At 40.9% G+C, this 19,095-nt stretch overlaps 1 protein-coding gene across 2 annotated transcripts in view; it reads left to right on the top strand.

Moving 5' to 3' along the window:
* Positions 1-19,095, top strand: part of KATNBL1 (katanin regulatory subunit B1 like 1) — a 79,283-nt gene that overhangs the window by 4,428 nt on the left and 55,760 nt on the right. Inside the window, exon 1 of one of the 2 annotated variants that reach the window (XM_003418633.4) lies at positions 10,406-10,537. The exons of the other annotated variant lie outside the window; for it this stretch is intronic. The gene's annotated coding sequence lies outside the window, so the exon portion shown is untranslated. Of the gene's footprint in view, positions 1-10,405; positions 10,538-19,095 lie in introns of those variants that run through there. 2 annotated transcript variants of the gene reach the window in all.

Here is a 19,095-nt window from a genome sequence, read left to right as displayed (position 1 = left end):
CTGGGAGGGTTGCCATTCCCACAGACCTCATTAAAGGTTAAGAATGGCAATCATAGCATGAGTCATAATGATGAGTTGTTACTGATGGCCTAAGAGGTCCGTCCAAGCTTGGTTACTCGGCGTTCATTCTGGTTATTAATTTCAGCCATCTTGGGGTAGGCCGAACTGTCTCTACATTAATGATCTGAATGACCAAAACAGTTCCTTTGGGGCATTTTTTCTTATGTGCTAATTTTAAAATGCTTCAATCTGTTCAGACACAAAGCATTGCTTTATAATGATTTACTTTTATAATGGTTTACTGAAAGGAGGATGAAGTTGGACAGGGAAGGCTTTTTCCCCCTTTATTTTCTTCTTTTCATTTGTTTTTAATCTATCAACATCTTGAAGAACTGGAGTTCTGAAGAGCACAGAGCTAATATTGGAAAGAAACTTTGAGCCAATTTAGGTTCAGACACAGTTTTGTTACTATAAGAGTGTTTCTGCCTTTGTGTCCAGTTCTGAGAAGTAGACTCCAGTAATCTTGCCAGTCTCTTGAGCTTGGGGACTTGCTTTGTTTTTTCAGGCCCCTCCCAAAGAAATTATCCTCCTTCTGATGATGCTTGCCCTGCTCTGTGCTGGCCCACTATGCCTGTTTGTTGTGAGGGCCCAGTTGTGCTGAATCCCCAATCAACTAGATGATTGGACATATTTTGTATATGCAGATACCTTTTAAATGCCCTGTTGATTGATAGGCCATCAGTGCCACAATGGATCTTCTCCCTCCCCATGCCCCACTACCCAGCATTGGTCTCCCTGGGGAGCTGGTCTAATTTGGGGACTCTGACTTTCAAGGCAGCAGTCAACCATATTATGTTCTCTTTTTTTTTTTTTTTTTATCTTGAAAAAAGAGAACTGATCAGATAACGCTAAGACTGGGAGATTATCTTAGTTATTTAGTGCTGCTATAACAGAAATAGCACAAGTGGATGGCTTCAACGAACAAATTTATTCTCTCACAGTCTAGGAGGCTAGAAGTCCAAATTCAGGGTGCCAGCTCCAGAGAAAGGCTTTCTCTTTCTGTCGGCTCTGGGGGAAGGTCGTTGTCATCAATCTTCCCCTGGTCTAGGGACTTCTCAGTGCAGCAGCCCCCTGTCCAAAGGGTGAGCTCTGCTCCCAGTGTTGTTTTCTTGGTAGTATGAGGTCCCCCTGTCTTTCTGCTTGCTACTGTCTTTTATATCTCAAAAGAGATGACTTAAGACACAATCTGATCTTGTAGATTGAGTCCTCCCTCATTAACATAACTGCCTCTAATCCTGCCTCATTGACATCTCAGAGGTAGGATTTACAACACATAGGAAAATCACCTCAGATGACAATATGGTGGACGGTCACACAATACTGGGAATCATGGCCTACCCAAGTAGACAGGTATTTTTGGAGGACACAATTCAGTCCGTGACAGAGATGTTTTGTGAGACACAATACTGTTCAAGGCACTGTTGTAGGTATTTTACTTACACCCCTCGAGAGATGGATATTATATCTCTGTTGTGCAGAAAATGGAAAAATGGTATAGAAAAATTGTACCTCCATGAACAACTACTTCCTTTGTCATGAGACAAGAAGAACTGGGTGGTGCCTGGCTACCGTTACGGAACATTTTGATCAAAGATTCTATAGCAGAATCCTGATCAAAAGGGAGAACATGCAGAATAGAATTCAAATTCTCATGGGCTCCAGACTTTCTGGAGCCATGGGGCTGGAGAGTCCCTGAAACTATTGCCCTGAGATAGTCTTTAAACCTTAAACCAAAAATATCCCCCTGAAATATTTTTTTGGTAAATTTTATTTTGTTGTTGAGAAAATACACAGCAAAACATACACCAATTCAACTGTACAATTCAATTCTACACGTACAATTTAGTGACATTAATTACATTCTTCAACTTGTGCAACCATTCTCACCCTCCTTTTCTGAGTTGTTCCTCCCTTTATTAACATAAATTCACAGCTCCTATCTAATCTTTTGAGTTGCTGTTGTCAATTTGTTCCCATATATATAGTTCTTAGAGCATAATGCTCAAGACAGCCTTTTTTACTAGTTAAGCTAAACTATGGTTTGATTTTAAGATGACTTGGGATATTTTTGGTTTAAGGTTAAAGATTATCTCAGGACAATAGTTTCAAGCATTCATCCATCCTCCATGGCTCCAGAAATTCTGGAGTCCATGAGAATTTAAAATTCTGTTCTACATTTTCCCCCTTTTGATCAGGATTCTTCTATGGAAACTTTAATCAAAATGTTCAGTAATGGTAGCCAGACACCATCCAGTTCTTTAGGTCTCATGGCAAAAGAGGCAGTTGTTCATGGAGGCAATTAGCCACACATTCCATATCCTCCTCCTATGCCTGACTTTCCTTCTTATGTTGCTCCAGGTGAATAGAACCAATTGTTGAGCTTTGGATGGCCACTTGCAAGTTTTAAGATGCCTGGCACTATGTAATACAAAGGAGGTAGAACAGAAGCACTAAACACGCTGTTAGGCCAATTAACTGGGATGTGTCATGAAACCATGAGGTATTTGGTTATACAAGAACAGCTTCAGCAGCTTACTCTTCTTTTTTTTTTTTTTTTTTTTTGGTGGTGTTGTAAATGTGTGTATCATACAACTTTCGCCAGTTCAACTTTTTTACAGGCGTACAGCCTATTGACAGCAATTACAGTAATTGGCTGTATACCCCTACTCTTAATCAGTGTGTTTTTCCCATTGCCATTAGTCCTCCTTCCACCCTCCCTTCCACCACTGGTAACCAGAATAAACTTTGGGCTCTGTATGTCAGCCTTTTTTTGTCTTTTTATATAAGTGAGGTCATACAATGTTTGTCCTTTTGTGATTGGCTTATTTCATTCAGCATGAGCCTTCAAGCTCCGTCCGTGCTATAGCACGTATCAAGACTTCACCCCTCCTCCTGGCTAAGTAGTATTCCATTGTATGTATGTATGTACCGCATTTTGTTTATCTGTTCATCTGTTGATGGGCATTTAGGTTGTTTCCAACTTTTGACTATTGTGAATAGTGCTGCAACGAACATTGGTGTACAAATCTCTTTTTGAGTCTCTGCTTTCAAGTCTTTTGGGTAAATACCCAGGAGTGGAATTACTGAATCATATGGTAGTTCTATTTTTAGTTTTTTGAGGAACTGCAACCATTTTCCACAACACTGTACCATTTTGCATTCTCACTAGCAATGGATAAGGGTTCCAGTTTCCCCACATCCTCATCAACATTTGTTATTTTCTGTTTTTTTTTTTTTTTTTGGTCTTAGCCATCTTAGTGGGAGTGAGAATGATAACTCATTGTGGTTTTGATTTGTATCTCTCTGATGACTAATGACACTTCATGTGTTTGGTGGCTATTTGCATGTCCTCTTTGCTGAAATGTTTATTAAGTCCTTTGCCCGTTTTATGATTGGGTTGTCTTTTTGTTGTTACGTTGTCAAAGTTTTATATAATTTTAGTTATTAGATTCTTGTCGGACATAAGGTTTCTGAAGATGTTCTCCCAGTTGGTAGCTTGTCTTTTCACTTTTTTGGTGAAGTCCTTTTTGATGAAAGAAAGTTTTTAATTTTTATGCAGTCCCATTTATTTGTTTTGTCTTTTGCTGTTTGTGTTTGTTATTATATTGGATAATCCATTGTTGAAAGCTGGGCCTGACAGCGTTGCCACTGTTTGTTCTTCTAAGAATTTTATGATTTTAATTTGCACTTTTAGGTCCTTAATCCATTTTTAATTTGTGTTTGTTTATGGCACGAGGCATGGATCCTGTTTCATTTTACTGCGTGTGGAAATCCAACTTTCCCAGCACCATTTATTAAAGAAACTCTTCTTTTCCCATCACATGGACTTAGCACCCTTGTCAAAAATCAATTGACCATAGGTGTGTGAGTTTATTTCTTGACTCTCTTTTCTATTACATTGGTCTATATGTCTACTGTTATACCAGTACCAAGCTGTTTTGATTACCATAGCTGTATAAACCCATTGCTCTCAAGTCAGTTCCAACTCATAGAGACCCTATAGGACAGAGTAGAGCTGCTCCATAGGCCCCATTGGATTTCCAAGGAGAGGCTGGTGGATTCAAACTGCCAACCTTTTGGTTAGCAGCTGTAGCTCTTAACCACTGCACCACCAGGGCTTTGTAGCTGTATAGGATGTTTTAAAACCAGAAAGTAGGTGTCCTCCTACTTTGCTTTCTTTTTCAACATTGATTTAGCTATTTGGGGCCTCTTGCCATTCCATATACAGTTGATGATTGGTTTTTCTATATCTATAAAGAAGGCTGTTGGAAATTTGGACTGGGATCGCTTTGGGTAGTATTGACATGTTAACAATATTAAGTCTTCCAATCCATGAAGATGGAGTATCTCTCCATTTATATAAGCCTTCTTTAATCTCTTTTGGCAGTGTTTTGTAGTTTTCATTGTATAAGTCTTTCATGTCCCTAATTAGATATATCCCTAGGTATTTTATTCTCTCAGATGCTATCATAAATGGAATTGTTTCTCTGATTTCCCTTACAGAGTTCTCATTGCTGGTGTATAGAAACCCACTGATTTGTTTGTTGATCTTGTACCCTGCCACTTTGCTAGAAGTTTTCTTGTAGACTCTGGGATTTTCTGTGTATAGGATCATATCATCTGTGAATAGAGATAATTTTAGTTCTTCTTTTCCAATCTGGATACCTTTTATTTCTTTTTCTTGTCTTATTGCTCTAAGACTTCTAAAACAATATTGAATAGAAGTGGTGAGAGCAGGAACACTTGTTCCTGATTTCAAGGGGAAAGCTTTCAGTCTTTCTTCATTAAGTGTAATGTTGGCTGTTGGCTTTCCTTATATGCCCTGAATCATATTGAGTAATTTCATTTCTATTCCAATCTTCTTTAAGTTGCTTATCAAGAAAGTGTGTTGAATTTTATCAAATGCTTTTTTTGCATCCATAGAGATGATCGTGTGGTTCTTTTCCCTTATTCTACTGATGTGATGTATTATCTTGATTGGTTTTCTAATGTTGAACCATCCTTGCATTCCTAGAATAAATCCCACTTGGTCATGGTGTATGATTCTTTTAATATACTGGTGAATTCTGTTTGTTAGTATTTTGTGGAGGATTTTTGTATCTATAGTCATAAGAGATATTGGCCTGTAGTTTTCTTGCAGTATCTTTTTCTGGTTTGGGTATCAGGGTTATGTCTGCTTCACAGAATGAACTAGGGAGAACTCCCTTCTTTATCGTTTGTAAGAGTTTAAAAAGATTTGTTGTCATTTTTTTTTTTTGTAAATGTTTGGTAGAGTTTCCCAGTGAAGCCATCTGGTCTAGGACTTGCTGTCTTTGTTGGGAGTTTTTTGATCACTGATTCGATCTCTTTACTTGTTATGTGTCTTTTGAGATTTTCTGTTTCCTCTTGAGTCATTTTGGGTAGGTGGTGTGCTTCTAAGAATGTGCCCATTACGTCTTGGTCATCCAGTTTGTTGCCATATAGTTGTTCATAACATTCTGTCATAATTCTCTCTATTTCTATTGGGTCAGTTATAATGTGCCCTCTTTCATTTTCCCTGAAGTCTTCTTAAAACAGAACAATAGTTTAGCTAAGCTAGCAAAAAACGTCTGCCTTGAACATTATGCTTTTTAAAAACTATTTGTATGGGATCAAAGTGACAACAGCAACTCCAAAGATTAGATAGGAACCTTTGAGGGTAGTGAGTTTATGTGAAAGGTGAGAACAACTCAGAAAAGGAGGGTGAGAATGATTGCACAACTTGAAGAGTACAATCAATGTTGCTAAATTGTACATATTGAAGTGGTTGAATGGGTGTATGTTTTGCTGTGTATTTTCTCAATAACAACAACAAATTAAAAAAAAAAAAAGTGGTGCTGACAAGGCTCTAAGGTGGTAATCTAGGCTTCCAAGAGGGGTGAGCCTTACTTCTAAGCTAGTGTTCTTTCCGTTCTAACATGCAGCCTCCTATCACCTACCACCCACTTGGTAACAGTGTGCCCTAATTGCAGAACATACACTTGGGGGAGGGGAGAGATGGTCTCTTGGGATTCAAATATGTGGGTGTATAAATAGCAAATATTGTCATAGTCATAAATGTTATTGGCTCACCTACTTCTCAACTGTAGAGAATAACATAGAGCTACAAATGTATTGGACTGGCTTAACAGTAGTATCCTTACCCCTCAACTCTCCCCAACCACTCCCAACTTCACCCCCCCCCAAAAAAAAACTGTAACAGAACTGCCACCAATCAAGGAGGGCATCAGTATTGTGGTGGCGGTGGTTGAAGCAATCATGAATCTTATAAACCAGGAGTGAGATTTGCTCATTTCCACTGCTACTGGTTTATGGGAAATGTTCCCTACGGCCATTACTTCCTTTCACACTCTGCATAGGAAGGTTGGGAAGGGAGGAGCAGGAAAAAAGAGACTGACATCTCACTTTGATTGCCAAAGTCAACTGCCTGGAATTTTCCAAAGGTGCTGGGGCTGAGTAATGGATGCAGTTACATCTGAATGAACTATCGCTGTCTTTTAGGTTTGAATCAATGAAACTGATGTTGTTGTTACCATCGAGGCTATATGACCTAGCAGAAGGAGATCACCAGGTCTGTCTTCGAGACACTCTGGGTGGGTTTGAGCTGCCAACTTTTTGTCTAGTAGTTAAGCACTTAACTATTTGCACTACCCAGGGACTCCTGAGAATGCTATACACCACAGTAACTTCTGTGGTGCCCTGAACCTCCAGCCTGAACTACTACAACACCTTCATAGTTGAGGTTCTTCCTGCCAAACCTCCGTCTCCTCTAACCATTCTGCATTCTTGATGACAGGTTAATCCTTCTTAAGCACTGACTTAGCCCTGTGACTTCCCTGTTCAACAATATGGTCTCCTCACTGCTAAGGGAATCCAAAAAAAAAAAACCCAAACCCATTCCCATTGAGTCGATTCCGACTCATAGCAACCCTATAGGACAGAGTAGAACTGCCCCATAGGGTTTCCAAGGAGCACCTGGTGAATTTGAACTGGCCACTTTTTGGTTAGCAGTTGAGCTCTTAACCACTATGCCATCAGGATTTCCATTGCTTAGGAGATAAACTCTAAATTCCTTTGCTTGATCTTCACGACCTGTCTGGTGACAACTTACTTTTTAGCCTTTGCCCCTGATACTCTCCAAAGCTCTCTCCACTCTGCTCCACTCAAGGCAGGTGGGACAGTGGTACTGGGACTCACTTTGTACTTCCTCCTGCCTGCTTGGAACCCCCTGCCTGTCAAAATGCTCTTGAGTTTGTCAGGCCAAGCTCAAAGTTTCTTCCACAGTATGTCCCCTGACTCTCCACTCAGACGTGTACATACATCTTTGTATGAGAGTTCTTTTTCCTGTGGGTGTTTATAGGTCCAGGTGATACACCCCTGACACAGGGAGGTGTGGGGCAGCTGCCTCTTCCCTCAGATGGAAGGAATATTGAAGGTAGTCAGAGGGAAGAATGAGGGGATGGCTACAGCGGTAGATTCCCTAGGAGACAGCCCACTGTGAAGGCTAGTGGTGAACCACCTTTCTGTAGGGATGATAAAAATAAGTGTGGGTTGCACTTTATTTTTAGCCATTAAAAAAAAAAAAAAAAAAAAACCACTTTACTGAGCCCCAAGGGAAAAAAAATTCAACTTCATTGATTTGAAAATGTCTGTGAAGATTTTTACCTGTGTTTTTGTCACTAAAATGGTAATGGTTGTATATATTTCAAAAGTAGCAACACAAAGGCCATTTTCTGTTTTCTTCATCTTAAATTTTGTTGATGCTCGGCAGCCACATGATGTCTGCTGACCTGGGATGCTCATCACTGGTATAAACCTCAGAACTTGAGTTTGAAGACGAACCTGGAAGAGACCCTGTGCCCTAAGAACCTCCAGAAATTCAAACACTGAGGTTCTTCTCCGGCCTTCAGGCAGCCCGAAGCCTTGTTTTAGCTGAGATTCTTCTACATGAACATAGCAGATCCCCTAAGAGTCCCAGGACTCCGTTACTTGTCTTTCTTCATCACCCAGCCTCCCTTGAGGGTAAGGACCGTGTCCTAAACTCTTTCACCCTCTTCTTCTGGTGTCGGCCCAGCACAATGCCTTTTGCATAGTGGGTCATCAAGAATTTCTTGTTTATGACAACAGTGATGAAGAAATGGCTTGAGATAAAATGACTTTACCCATGAGTGTTGCATTTTTACTTTCTTTCAAACAACACGCCTACTTTATGGAAATCATTGAGTTATGCTCAGGGACTGTCTTACCTTGCATAGCTCTAGAACTCAGGGCCCCTGCTCTCTTCACTCACTTGCCCTCTCTCAACAGTCCCACCTGTTAACAGGTGTGGCCTCACACACAGGCCTCTGCCTCCTTGGGCCTGGTACAATATGAGAGGCTTTCAAAGGCATTATTTATGCAAAATATAACCTAAAAACATTTCTCCCACTCGTCCAAAGTGCTGCCCGACATTTTCCCCCATTATTTAGTTTTGGGGATTAAGTAAATCAAGATTCTTGCTGGGGAGGAAAAATGTTATTATCTGATGACTTCTTGGAGCCCTGATGGCGTAATGGTTAAGAGCTTGGCTACTATCCAAAAGGTCAGTAGTTCAAATCCATGTTAGCTATTGATTAGCTTATTTGGCAGGCCTCTCATTGCTCTGAATTCCCATAGCATTTAGGGTGTTCCTTTTATCATTGCACTCACCAGAGTGTATTAGAATGATGTCTTTCCCAATGTCTGTCTAAGCCACTGTGCAGTCCTCTGGGCTATATTTAGGAGCTGGCACAGTGTCTGCCTGGTACATATTGGGCCTTCAAAAATATTGTTGAACCAAACTTAAGCAGCTTGTTCCTCAGACAAGCCCTGAAGTGTTCTGAAAGGAGTGCCTAAAAAAGTGATATGGTCTTAGTGAAAAAGTGTTCCATCAAATGCATGGCTTGATTGCCTTGTTCCTGTCACAGTTTGACCGGCAGTGGCTTAGCTTTGAAGATGGGGTGACTCCGGCTCCACAAAGATGAAAAGAATTAGCCTCAGTAATTCCAAAAGCACATAGGGGACAGAGTCAACCCTACTCTCATACTCCAACTTAGTGTTGCCTGTCCCAAGCAGGGAAACCCCCGTGGAATAGTGGTGAGGAGCTGGGGCTAACCAAAAGATGGTAGTTCGAAACTACCAGGTGCTCTTTGAAAACCCTATGTGGCAGCTCTACTCTGCCCTATAGGTTTGCTATGAGTCGGAATCGACTGGATGGCAATGGGTTTGGCTTTTTTTTTTTTTTTTTGGTTTGCTCTCGAAGAGACTGAACCTGCTTCTTGAGGACAGGGACGGCATCTTATACATCTCTGATGTTCTTAGGAGTCTAGCAGAGAGACTGAAAAACTCAAAAACCAAACCCACTGCCGTCGAGTCGAAGCCGACTCACAGCGACCCTACAGGACAGAGTAGAACTGCACCATGGAGTTCACAGAGAGTCTAGCACATATTTAAAAAAAAAAAAAAACGTTGCCGTAGAGTCAATTCTGACTAAAAAAATTAATACTAGCTAACAATTATCTAGTGTTCTGAAACATGTGGGGTTTCCATGAGTTGAAATCAACTCCACAGCGACTGCATTTTTTTTTTTACCATGTGCAGATAACCTTCTAAGCATTTTATCATAATTCTATGAGGCAGATGCTATTATTGTCCCCATTTAACAGAGAAATCAAAGCATACAGAAATTTGTGTGACTTGCCCAAAGTCACACAAGGTCACATAGCCCCAAAGTCCATGCTTTTAAATCAGGGTTTTGAACAGGCTGTCCGTCCTGTTTGAGCCCCTGCTGAAGATTTGCATTTCTGACAAGCTCCCTGCTAAGAATTTGTCGTTTCTACCCCAGGTATACTGATTTGGAGTCTACACTTTAACAACATCCTCAGGGGATTCTCACATATAACTTCCTGGGAACTTTAGAGATGCAAATTCTCAGCAGGGGTTCGAATTAGAACCAACCCGCTCGAAGCCCTGTTTTAAATATTATGCTTTAGTGCATTTAAATTGGAAAGAAGAATAAATCTCTCACTGCGCCATATTTTTATAATAGATTGTGTGCACCCCCTGATATAACACTAAGGTAAGGTCTCCACTAGAACGTCCCTAGCGCAGGGTCATTCATTGCCTTTTATACACAACCCAATTCCCAGCACAGCGCAGCGCAGCCACCGCCCTTGCCTGTAGCCACTAGGGAGCGCTACGGACCCATGTCCTTTTTCCCCTACCGCCCGCCCCCCACCCCCACCCCTCTCCGCCCTTCGCGACCTGAGGGGGCGGGACCAGCGTTGGGCTGAGAGAGCTATCCCGGCGGGCTGCGCGCGCGGCCGTGTTTGAATGGCTGTGAGTGGGGCCCGGCCCGGATGCGAAGAACACTGTAGGCGGACGGGAGCGGCTCCTCAAGCGCCGGGGCTGAGCTGAAGCGCCGCGGTACCATGAGGCGCCGGTAAGTGACGGCCGGGCTTGTGAGAGCCCCCCGGCCCTCCGCCGCCCTGCCCGGGCAGGGTCCCCGCATCAGAGCCTGGCCACTCCCTGGCCCACCCGCAGGCTCCGCGGCGGCCTCCGCTCGGACGGGCCGCGGCGAGGCTGCTGGGTCTCAGGTTCCTCGGGCAGAGGGCTGCGCGGCGCGGTCTCGGGTAGAGCCGCCGGGTCTCCGCGGAGCCCCCTCGCTGGCCGCGGCAGGGAGAGCCCGGCCGGCGGCGCTGGCGGCCTTGGGGGTCGCTCCGAGGGTTCGCGGCCTGGAGAGGCGCGCACGGAAGTCGCTGTCATTTATTTATTATCTTCGGGTGGAGCCGACATCTGCACCCCGAGGAGGGGGAATGACCGAACCCGTCGGAGGCGAGCTGTTTGAGGGCAGGTTTTCCCGAGAGCCCCGTAGGCCCGGCCGTGGTGTTTCCTTATTTTCTGACGGGTCCTTGGGTCCCTGACAGATGAGCTTTTGTTTAGCAGGACAAAAACTTGACGTAACTACGTAAGAATTGCTGATTGCAGCGTTAAAAACCTCATTGTAGTTTCTGAAAAGTTGTTCTGTGACAGTACCTAGGCGTTTACTACGCTCTTAAATTGGCTGAAATATGGAGATAACAAAGAGTTGATTTCTTTTCTTGCAGCTTACAAAATTCCTTGAAAAGAGAGGTGTGTGTGTCAGTATCTTTGCAGATTAAAAAAAAAAAGAGAGAAATTAGTTCTGCAATGATCACCAGTTTAGCATCTCCAAAAAAATAGTCAGCCTAAAAGCTTAAACGTGTGTAAAACAGTTTATCCTGTTTTCTTTCTTTTTTTTTTTTTTTGAACACCTTCAGATTGAACGAATTTTATACGTTGAGGCTTTTACTTGGATAATAACTACCATTGTAATGATAACGATGGCTAATATTTATTGTGGGCTTTCCATGTGCTGAGCCCTGTTTCCAGAGCTTTGCTTTGGAACAAATTAATATTATTATTGTAATTTTCACGAGAAATTGAGGCACAGGGAAGTTAAGTATCTTGTCCAAAGTTACACACCTAATACAATTGGGACCCAAGCAGTCTGACTCCATGCTTTTAACCATGCTGTTCTACTGCCGTTATTATATGTGGCTCTTTTTTAAAAGTTAAAACTCACTTCTTTTCATCAACCCTGGGGCTGTAATGTGTACATACATGTGAGTGTGAGCAAAATAATCCTTTGAATATTTTAAGTGAATGAAGTTCATAAGGTTCATGCTTGTGTTGTAGTTTTAATTCATTTGTATCATTTCCTTAAAGTATAGAGAACAGTTACAAACCTATGTGTTCTTTAAAGTATACCTTTACATATTAAGGTTTGCATTCTAAAAACTTACTGAATGGTTACTCTCTACTCAGAATGGTGATCCTTAACTAATAGCTTCATGACAAGAAGTAGAGTTCAAAAGCAAAATTAGTTCACAAGAAATCAGTGGTATACACTTAATTACAGCAGTGTTTAAATTTCATTCATCAGTTAGTTACCAAGCTTTAGATTACCTCTATGCTCAGCAATGGAGTCCTGGGTGGGACAAACTATTAAGCACTTGACTTCAAAGCCACCCAGAAGCATTGGGGAAGAAAGTCCTGGCAGTCTGCTTCCAAAAGGTTACAGCCTGTGGAGCACAGCTCCACTCTGCAACACAATAGGTTGTCATGATCTGGAATTGACTAGGCAGCAACTGGTTTTTTTCTTAAGTTTTTTTTTGTTGTTATTATCAGCACAGTGTTGGGCCCAATTGACCATCAAAAGAATATGTCAGGGCATCAAACCTTAAGGGTAGTTTGAGATATGAAATTAACCAAGAAATACATATAGTGGTCTTCATCACCATGTGTTAGCTTGTTGTGCTATAGCAGCTCTTGTGTTACTGTGATGCTGGAAGCTATGTCTATAACCAGCAGGGTCACCCATGGTGGACAGGTTTCAGCAAAGCTTCCAGATGGGACAGACTAGGAAGAAAGGCCTAGTGTTCTGCTTCTGAAAATTAACCAATTAAAACTTTATGAATTGCAACAGAACGTTGTCTGACTCACTTGCTTTGGACATGCCATCAGGAGGGATCAGTCACTGCAGGAGGACACGTTTGGTAAAATAGAGGGCCAGTGAGGGCGAGGGAGACCCTCAGTGAGATGGACTGGCACAATAGTCACAACGATGGACTTGAACATGCCAGCGATCATGAGAATGACGCTGGACCTGGCAACGCTTTGTTCTGTTGTGCATAAAGTTGCCCTGAGTTGGAGCCCACTTGGCAGCACCTGTTATGTTGGACTGAACTGAGTGAATCAGTCACACTTTTGCAAGGACCTGAACAGTTGAAGGATGGACAAAGTACATTGAATAGAAGGGTGGATCGGAAATTTTAATGAGGGAACAGTGTGTTCAGAGACTTGGAATTGGGAATCAAAGTGATTTTTTCTGGAAAATAGCAAGTCTGGTCTATTTGAAAAGTTCCTGTTGAGAAAAATAAGATTATGTGGGACAAGACTGAAGGATGTTGTAGAAGAGACATACATCAGCAAAGGTTAGGTTTGATATGTATATATGAGCAGAGAAAGATAAGATTTTAGACTTCTAAAACTTTTAGGTCAGTGGTTCTCAACTGGGGTCAGTTTTGCCTCCTGGGGGACATTTGGCAGTGTCTGGAGACATTTTTTGTTGTCACACTTAAGCTTGGTTTGGGGGGGAGCAGTACTACTGGCATCTAGTGGACAGAGGCCAGGAATGCTGCTAAACATCCTGCAGGAGAACAGGCCCTCATAAGAAAGAATTACCCCATATGTCAGCGGTGCTGAGGTTGAGAAATCCTGTTTTTATTGTTTATATTGCTAGCTCTGCTCGCAGTTCCTGTTTTAGGAAGGTAAGTATGAACGATGAGTTTTAGAAGCATGAGTACAAGCAGTATTAAAGTTAGACGTAAGCTGGGCCAGCGACCTCAGGAAGGAGGCCATTGTTGGAGTCCTGGGGGAGAGGAGGTGCTGTCAGGAGATATGATGGGGGAAATGAGAATGGACAAATAATGGTAAAATGAAACACTTATTTAAATAATTTTTTTTTATTTAAAAATAATATATGTTCCTTGTAGGACATTTAAATGCACAGGAAGTGTGAAGAAAATAAAAATCACTTATAATCCCCCAAGCAGGTAGAACAACTGTCCACATTTTCATGTGGTAGTTTCCTTTCAGATCTTTTTTAGGATAATGTATTCTTTTTTATAAAACTGGGATTGTACGTTTTTGTTCACCTGGATTTTTTTTTTTTTTTTTTTTGACTCAGCATATCATGACTATTTTCTATTCGTTGAAAAATGTTCTCCTTAATGGTCACAGTATTCTTTGTGTGTGTGTGTTCTTTTGAAATTGGAAGTGTTTTATGCCTCGTATTCAAAAGAGACATCTTGAAGGAAGAAATATTAGAACATGATAACTGATTAACTATGGAAAATAATAGGGTAAAAGTCTGTGGTATCTCCAGGGTTTTAAATCTGGGAAGCTAAAAGAATGTGGGAAGCATTGAAATAGATTGGGGTTCTCATGATAATTTTTATCTTAGGTATATAAACTGCCGTTCACAGAGACACAATGAAATTTTAATGTGGGCCCTTGATGGCGATCGATTTAAATTCTTGTTGTTACATACCCCGGAGTTGATTTCTACTCATAGTGACCTCATGTAACAGAGTAAAACTGCCTCCAGAGGATTTTCTTAGCTGTAATCTTTACTGAAGCAGATTACCAGGTCTTTCTCCTGCAGAACGGCTGAGTGGGTTCAAACCACCAACCTTTCCATTAGCAGCTGAGCGCTTAACCATTGCACACCAGGACTCCTTTACATTCTTCCTAAAAATTTCTATAATCTTCGAGATATGTATATATATATTTTACTTTGTATTACACTTTCTCAGTTTTTTCTTAGCAAGCCTCTGCCTGTTCCCTTTTTGGAAATATTTTTTAAAAGTACGTTTTCTTTAAAATACTGAATAAGGCTTAAATTTTTTGAACATGATCTTCATTGTGAGAGATTAAAAGACTGGTTTTAATTTTTTAAGATGTATGGATTGCTACAATTTTACAAGGAAAAGTTGAATATAACTGTTTTGGAGGGAGAAGGAGTTATTTTTGAAAATGTTTGCCCTGTAATAGGTTGCCTGATAATATCATACCAGTCAGTATTACACTGATGTTTTATCAGTTATTGTACTTGTTGACGTATTTCACATTAATTTGGTGCTTTTTTGAAAATTTATTTAGGGAACTAAATTTGGAGGGAAAAAAACCCTTAAACCTAATGTAAATGATTATTTTTCTGGGAACATACCCTTCCTCCCCCCCTTTTTTTTAAATATTGTATTTTTGGTGAAAGTATACGCAACAAAACAGATTCCATTCAACAATTTCTACACATAATGTTCAGTGACATTGGTTACATTCTTCACATTGTGCCAACATTGTCATTGTTTCCATTCTAGTTGTTCCGCTACCATTAATTTAGTCTCACTGCCCCCAAACTTCTCATCTGTGCTTTAGAGTAGCTATTGTCCATTTGGTCTCGTATGGATAATTTTAAGAGTACAGCTCTCAAAGGTGAAATTCTTTGCTCTTTCAGCTAACCTGCAATTTAGTTAAAAAATGATTTCAGGGGATAGTTTCCGTTCAGGATTTAAAGAGTATCTCAGGGCAGTAGTCTCAGAGATTTCAGCAGTCTCAATGGGCCCAGTAAATCTGGATTCTTTGAGAATTTGAGGTTCTGTCCCACATTTTATTTTCCCCCCTTTCTATCAGGATCTATCTGTTGTGACCCTGATCAAATTGTTTGGTAGTGGTAGCCGGGCATCATCTAGTTCTTCTGGTCTGAAGGTAGGGGAGGCCGTGGTTCATGGAGACAATTAGAGGTACCATACACTTTTCAAATGAGATAGGATAGAATTTAATTTTTCTTTGCGGGGCCTAAATGCTGTATTGCTTTTCGTTGCTTATTTCCAAGTATCTTCTGATTAACAGCTTGTATCCAGCAACCTTGGTGAACTTTTGTATCAAATTTCCCATCCTTGTTCTTGGGCCATGATAAGGGTGGAGATGGGAGAAAGGGTGTTCTGAAAGCCCACTCCTCCCTAGTTTGCCTCCCTTTCCTGTAACCATCTCTCTCTTCTTCAGTTCTACATACTGCATGAAATTCTTCTTGACTTAAACAAGTCACCCAGAAACCGACTACTATTCTAAGGTATCCTTTTCTCACTGGTACAGTAAAACCTGCAAAAGCCAGAACCTGTGGAGGTGGAAACCTGTCAGAGAAGGAAAACTCAAATAATTTCCACTAAAATGAGTGATAGAAAAGTGGTAAGACTGCACCTTGTTAAAGGTGGAAAACTTGTGAGACACAGAACAACAAGGCAGGCCCGTGGAGCTCTGGCTCTCACAGGCTTCACTGTATAGGCAGTCACTGGGCTACCAATGAGTTCCGTTCCTGTGTATTTAAGTTGAATTTGTAGTTAAATTGGGACAGATACGTACGGTTCTTATACAGGGTCACCTTGAGTTAGAGTCAACTCAAGGCAACAGGTTTGGTTTGGTTTTTTTTTTAGTGCAAGAAAAGGCTCGAAGGCTTTGAAAGATTTAAAAGCAGCACGTGCAGCAAGTAAAGGTAATTGTGATGAAGAAACTGTTGGAAGAAGGGATTGGGGTTGGTTCAGTCCTTTCAAAGTGTAGACAAATTTACATAACGTTAAAGGGCAATAACCAGTTGTCCATAAGTCAGAAGTTTGTAACCTGGGACTTACTATACAATCTTAAAATAGGCAACTTGGTTTTATATTGGAAAGGGCACTAAAACTGGAGGTCACAGTTCTAAATCTGGCTCTCCTATGTAACTGTTACTCTCATCTGTAAATTGAAATGATCTCTAAAGTCTTTTCCAACTTTTAGAGTCTGTGGATTTGTGAAGTATTTACTTTTCAAAGGTAATTACCTCTCAGAAGCCTATTAGAGAATCACAGATGGAATTCTTCTAAAGCCTTTTGTAAAACCTGCTTCCACATGGTAGGATTGAGGAATGAAATTTAAATTCCCTGATGGCGCAGTGGTTAAGAGCTCTGCTGCTAACCAAGAGGTTGGCAGTTTGAATCCACTAGCTGCTCTTTGGAAACCCTATGGGGCGGTTCCACTCTGTCCTACAGGGTTGCTATGAGTCAGAATTGACTCAGCAGCATTGGGTTTGGTTTTGTTTCTTTGTTTGTTTAGGAGGGCAGGAAACTTTTTTTCCTGATGTTTTCCCAGTGCCTAGAACAGCTCAATATCAAGTACCTCGTATTTGTTGAATGAGTGAAGGAATGAAGGACTGAGTATTGGGGAAGACAAGCTTGTTGGAGTGCTACGCATACCTTGAAAAAACTCACACCACTAACTAACCAGATTACACTCCAGTCACCCCTACAGTATACAAACACCTCACAGTGGTGATAAACAATCTGTTGTTCACTTAGTTGCCTTTCAGGACTATTGAGCAATTACTGCCTCTCATACTCACAAAGTACAGTTTTGTCCATCTCCAGATCTTACTTTAATGTTAGCTTAGCGTTTCAGTATGTCTTTTATTTGCAAAAATGCTATTTCCTTCTACCATTTAATATCAACAACAGTATATTTATTGTCAGAGCACAAATAAATGATATATATTGATTAAAATTTGTTCTCTCATCTATGGTGGATTCAGGGCACAGCAGTTGAAAACCAGCACTCTTGGCTTTCATCCTAATTCTACAGCTGCCATATAATCATCTCTAAGGGCAGTTTTTAATCATCTGATTCCTAACTAGAGCTTCTCAATAACTATTTTGTCTACAAAATAAAGTCTAGGTACCTGACCCAGCATTCATGGACTTCTGTACTTTAGCCCATCTTTCTAGTCTGTTTCTCCTACAGTGACCTGTACTTAATAATTATTGAATAATTGGTATAGAAAGTAAGAAAAGAAAAAGTTGAATTATTCTCACCTAGAAAGTCTTTTTCCAGATGAGGAAGACTGGTAAACTATTAAGAATCCTGTATAAAATAAAAGAAACCAAACCCGTTGCCGTCGAGTCGATTCCGACTCACAGCGACCCTGTAGGACACAGTAGAACTGCCCCATAGAATTTCCAAGGAGTGCCTGGCGGATTTGAACTGCCGACCTTTAGGTTAGCAGCCATAGTACTTAACCACTACACCACCAGGGTTTCCAAGAATCTTGTATAGAGTGGCTTAAAACTCCATATAAGCTGTTTTTCTGTCCTTGTTAATAGTCCTATTTGTGATTAAGGAAATTAAGTATGTATATTTTAGTGGTATCAATTGCAATAACCAGTTACTGGGACTGACTAATTTATTGCTTGGGTGGTTTATCAGCTTGGATGAGTTAGGTAATGCTGTAGTAACAAATAGCCCCCAAATGTTAGTGGCTTAAAATAACAAAGGTTTGTTTCTTCTCAATTCATGTTACACATGTGATGGCTGGGGGTTCTGCTCTATATTATCCTTCTTCAGGGATGTGGACAGACCAACCGTAACCTTCTGGCATGTGGCTGGTTACCATTATAGAGGGAAGGTAATGGGGTGAATCACACAAATTCGCTTCTAAAGGCTTCTATTTACATTTCATCGGCCAGAGCAAGTCACATGACCATGCCTAACTTCAGGATGTTGGAGAAGTATAAACCTATCATGTACCTGTAAGAATAACTGGAATATCAAGGCATAGTTCTAGTGTCTTCCATAGTTGGTCACTCTCACATAGACATATTTAGATTAAGTATTTTGTTACTGTTCTCTCCCAGCTAACCATTATCCTTTATGGTTGACGTAGTGTTTCTTTAGATATGTTTGCCCATTCAGCATCTATTTATTAAATTAAATACCTGCTGCATGACAGACACTATTCTAGGTATGATGAACATGGTCCCTGTTCTCACGGTTCTCTTCGTCTAGTGGGAGGACACAGACAATAAGCAGATAAGCAAGCTAATTTCAGATAGTGGTAAGTGTTGTGGGAGAAAAAATAAGCTGCTACCGTAGAGAATGATTGGAGGTAAAAATGGGGTTACTCTTGATTGGGTGATCAGGGAAGACCTCTCGGAAAGGCCACATTGGAGATGAGAAGGAGCAAAAGGAATGGCTTGGCCACAATGGGAGTAAGCTTGGCATGTTTAAGGACAAAAGGCTTAGCTGGAGCCTTTAGGAAGTTGATAAAATAGTCCAGGGAGAAATGATGGCGGTTTGGTGTAGAGTGGTGGTAATGAAAATAGAAAGGGATAGTTTAGGGATATATGATGGAGACAAGTTGATGGATTGGATGTAGGGAGTTGAGGAAGAGAGAAATCAAGGATGAGTCTTTGGTTTTGGGCTTGAGCAACTGGGAGGATGATGGTTCTGTTACTAAGTAAGGAACAGATATGAGAGGGTGGATATCAAGGTTCTGAAATTAGTTTACATTATATCATATATTTTTTAAAGTTGAATACTATTTATTGCTATATC

This window comes from Loxodonta africana, chromosome 10, assembly GCF_030014295.1.
Source record: "Loxodonta africana isolate mLoxAfr1 chromosome 10, mLoxAfr1.hap2, whole genome shotgun sequence".
In the NCBI taxonomy this organism is placed as follows: domain Eukaryota; kingdom Metazoa; phylum Chordata; class Mammalia; order Proboscidea; family Elephantidae; genus Loxodonta; species Loxodonta africana.
Note: the sequence above shows the minus strand (reverse complement) of the source record. Positions and strands in the feature narration are given on the sequence as shown.